We start from the raw sequence: 5,282 nt of genomic DNA on the forward strand, positions 1-5,282 counted from the left end.
CATCGTTGTTAACGTTTCTTCATTCAATAGTATACTTGATTAATGGGGATCAGCTTTTCAAAGCCTTCAAAGCAAAGATCAATTTCTTCATCACTCTTATGATTGGATTGCTCACCCCAATGTTTGTCCTTATCGCTTAGATTATTTCATTCATTGTAATGTTTAACGTCTTATTGGTAGCTAGGATCGATAAAGGAAGGGATCACTTGTATGTTATGTTTTATGTAAGTGTCTGTAGTTGTAGGAGGAACAGCTTATTTGCGTTGTACATTCTTCCTTGCCACAATAGGCCTCTTGACCACTTTATAGAGCTTTCTCACATAAGCATACTATCTAAGTCACCGAACAGGACACTACTCCAACGGTTAAATCACACTATATTGACAACGCGCAAACCAGTCGTCTTACTTCCTTTTTGCTCAGCGCTACACAGAAGCAGCAGAACCCCTTTTTTTTTTTTTTTTATTAATTAAGATGGTTATTAGAACCCAACGCCTTCTTCACATGAGCGACCATTCAAGGCAATGAAAAGGCGGTGTCAAGGGAGGAGAGGCGTTAGGGAAGACAAGCCAATTCGTGGAATTTCCATCCCCCGCTCTCAGGACATATTGTAGGTAAACATCGTTGAGGTTAGGTTTAACATTGGTTGAAACATGAAAAAATAAACTGAAGTCTTATTAGGAAATAAGATGTGTAAAATAATGTCTGCTGAAAGTGACTATTAAACTTGGCTGAGTTCTTAAGGCATTTAACTTCGATACTAATGTTTAAGAAAATCGGTTTACATTTGTTACAATTATTGCACGGGGAATGGCAGAAAATGACGTTTTTAGTACATCAAAGGTCCATAACTCTACTACATAATGTCGGCCAAAAGTGGCAATCGAACTTTGCCAAGCCCTTTAGGCATTTGACCTTGTTACCAAGTTTGAAGAAAATCGGTTAATATTTATGACAGTTATTGTACGGAAGTGGAAGAAAATGACTTTTTTTCATTAAATCAAAGGGCCATAACTCTGTTAATTAACATCTGCTAAAAGTGGCGATCGAACTTGGCTAAGCCCTTATGGCATTTAACTTTGTAACCAAATTTTACAATATTAGTTTTAACATTTTAGTTATTACACAGAAACTGCAGAAAAATGACATTTGTAGTAAATTAAAGGGTCATAACTCTGATAAATAACATCCGCTGAAAGAGTTGATCGAAGCTGGCCAGGCACTTAAGACAATCAATCTTGTTACCAAGTTTGAAGAAAATCTGTTTATATTTATTAGAGTTATTGAACGGAAGTGCCAGAAACTTTTTTTATTCAAGCAAAAGGCCAAAACTCCGCTAAATATCGAACTAGGCCGAGTCCTTCAGGCATTTAACCTTGTCACCAAGTTTGAAGAAAATCGGTTTTCCTTTGTTTCGGAGAAAGCGGGGGATAAAAACTCAAATAGAATGGAGAGATTATTATTAACAATAATGTGGACAAAAAGTACATTTCTAGAAACTTCTTGACGACTATGACGTTCATACTCAATTCTGTGACTTGTTCACTCTTGATCTGAAATGTTTGCCGGGTCTGTTCTCGACTGACAACGTTACGCTAGTGATAGCGTCGATGAGGAAAACTTAAATCGATCGATGCGATGTTCTTTCTGGATTTCCCCCAGACACTTGAATCCGTCTGTCCCTAAACAAATCTAATCCCTTTATATGTCGCGGAATTACACTGAATGGACAAATCACTAAATCTAATAAAACCCTAGGTTCTCCAACCAAACGTGTGATAATGTTGATGGAGAACTAGAACGCCTGTGTACAGTTGATTAAAACATTAGATATGTGTCATTTACTTCCGTCTAGACACAATGACATTTAATCCATCTGATAACTATATAGGACAGCGTTCTTATTCATGTTACTATTATGATTACACTTTTTATCTCGGACAATAATTCTTAATTCAAAATGTCAGTGTAAGCAACAGATGAGATGGAAATCAGTGTGTTATCACGCGAGCGAAGCACTATTACAGAGGAAAGTGTACCGACAGTCTAATAACTGTGTATCAAATAAAGCTCGTTGGCCTGTGCACTTCTCTGGCTTGTTATCGTCGACTGTTTCGTAAAAGTCGATTTTTGTTGACGAAATGGGAATATTATTCCCAGCCACTACCATAATCCTAACGTAGCTATTCCACTTGGCTTTGACGATAATTGAATTAAATTCTGTCTTCGCTCTCAGTACATCCAGGACTACCATGAATTTCTACGAGTCTCAGGCGAGTTCTCGACCTTTTGTTTTACGATCATTATAGAACAGATTAAGAGATTTAGAGTGCAATTGCACGAACTCACACATTAATATCTGTGTAATGCTGACTTGGGTGTTTGTCCTATTCACAGCCTAAATCATTTAAGGTTTTGATTGGGTTATTAGATTTACGCCCCCGTTAACAGCCAAAGACGGCCTCATTGGAATATGCCACCGAAAACATCGAACAACACAACCCTTTCATGACAGTCTCTCCTACTTCCAATGTTTGTGTGAAGGTCTGTATATTTTAGGAGAATGCGATATGTTCGTACTGTGTCTCTTTGCCATCGTGGAATTTTTGTCTTTATCATAGTGATATATCACTGAAGCATACCGACAGACACCGGACAGCACACCCCACCCGGTCACATTATACTGACAACGGGCAAACCAGTCGTCCCACTCCCTTTATATTGAGCGTAAAGCAAGAGCATAAACTACAGTTTTTATATACTACAGCATTTTACAGCAAGGGGACAGGATCCAGAACTTTCTCACAGGGGCGATCGCTCAACTGAAATAACAAGTGAGATGGTGTTAGGGGAGACGTTAGGAAGAAAGTGCAGTAGGGGCAACAGCCACCGATTTAATATATCTGTATGCTGTGGAGTCCGGTTTTGTCTGTTAGTAACAATAGAGAACTATGAGAGTGTTATTTCACTGAAGCATACTACAACAAGACACCCAGAGGGCCTGTATTGCTCACCTGGTTTATTTAGTAATTATTATAAAAACATCGAAAAGGCAAAATTGAAACATATCCCACCATTTGTACAATTTTGAATCCATAAGGATGCTACCAATGCAATACGAGTGTGATTCAATGCTTAGTTTTTATGGAAATAGCAAAATTGACACTTTTGGCCCAACATTCAGACTCCCGGGTGTCAGCCCCAAAATTTGTACAATTTTGATTGCAATACGAGTGCAATCTAATGCTTAGTTTCAGAGGAGATGCCGTTTATTATAATATAGAAATAGCAAAATTGATACTTTTGCCACGCCCTTCAGGACCCCCGCCAGGTCAGCCCCACAATTTGTACAATGCTGACCCTCATCTAAATTTAATGTTTTTTAATGGTTTAGTGTTTCAAGCACATTCATACAATTCATTTCCTAACTATATTTTATCTTTGTTGTACATTTGTTTCGAGTCATCCTTGCAGAACGTCTCATACACCTTTCCTATAAGACCGACACAGCTGTATGATGGCAGCTAATCTGCCACTGCAGTAATAAGATTTGAAAATTGCAGATGTGTTTTGTATCCCACGTCTATTCAGACCCCAGGATAATAAAAAAAATCTTATTTCGAAAATATTTTTACAAAACTAATGACTATGGCGTTATCATTTGTTTTATAGGCAAGGTGAAAACGTAACAAATCTTGTTATGTTTCATAATTCCGAAATCAGGTTGATGGGTATCAGTTAGTACCTGTTACAATAATACATTGTTTACGTGACCAGACTTTGGCTCAGAGATGAATATCCATGTGGAAATACAAATGTTCAGCAAATTTGGTTTGTCATTACGTTTCTAGCGTAGGACTTGCGTAGACTCGGTATACGGTATATCGTGCAAACGATTATTTTTGCAAGTTTAACTTCAATTGAGAAAATTAAGTTTCTACAAACTCAGATTTGAATATCTGACATTAACGATGAATATGCATACACGAGATGACATGTTATTTTAAAGGCACACTATACGTGACGTTTCACTTTTTTATGTAATCACAATTACAAGAAAATTATCACGATCATTGCATAAAATAATGACTAAAGCAAGGTAAGATGTTACTGAGACAAACTGTGATGTTTCGAAAAAAAAAATAAAAAAAAAAGATAAAATTAATTATGGTGGCCCACAATAAATACAAACCGAAAGGTTACGAAGACGTTCACGAAGCTATCGATTTCCGGTAAATATCACGTGACCCGATCGACCTCGCACGGGAAAAACAGAACCATGTTAGCGTTAAAATAAAGTACGAATCTATCGACTATATTAACCTGATATAATCTTAATATTAGTAAGTAGGCCGAACGATTGCGAGCAATTCTTCTGGAGAAGCAAGTAATGTTTATGGATAAATAAACATATTTATTGTGGTTTCATTTAGTAAAATATTGTTAAAATAGGTATTGTTTGGCTTCATTAGTATGGACGTTATGAAGTGGGATTGGACTGGGTCGATCATCGGTGACCAGCTACAGGTAGCTCAGCAGTAGAACATTAGGCTAGTGTTAGGAGTTCCCAGGTTCAAATCCTGTGCTGGTCGGTACATTTCTCCTCCCGTTTCTTAAGCATTAATGTCAATATTTTTTAAATTTATTGGGGTATGAAACAAGATTTATTTGATAAACTGATGAAATTCAATATTAATAGTAACATACATGTTTATATGAAATAAAATACGTTTACACCTAGGATTACTTTCATTTTCCAAGGGATCATCTCCTATGGTTTTTTCCCTAATCAATACCCGACGTCGTTTCTATTGTGACGTCACGATAACGTCGAGTGTTCGTGCAAAAAAGGTATTGGCCAATCAGAAAGACAGATTTGGTATGAAAAGAAAGAGCATTTAATATTAAGTAATTATCTATTTAAGCACTATTCTCAATATATTTTGGGATTATCAAGTTGTAGATAAAAAACGGAAGGACATTCTTCATAGGCGCGAAGATAAAAAATGTCCGTCCGATTTTTGTCTATGACTTCATTCATAACCCCAAACGATATTGAGAATAATGCTTATAAATTGTTTCAGATAACTCACTCAGGTACTAATTAGGCATATTTTCCCGTAATTTTACTTACTTTTACAATAAAACAAATTGACATATGGCGCAGTAATATCTTATCGAATTATATATGATCAGTTTGGTCAATGATGCCGAGTAATATCTTATCGAATTATATATGATCAGTTTGGTCAATGATGCCGCTTTTAAAATTCCACTCAAAA

The sequence above is a fragment of the Argopecten irradians genome, chromosome 5 (assembly GCF_041381155.1).
Source record: "Argopecten irradians isolate NY chromosome 5, Ai_NY, whole genome shotgun sequence".
NCBI lineage: Eukaryota > Metazoa > Mollusca > Bivalvia > Pectinida > Pectinidae > Argopecten > Argopecten irradians.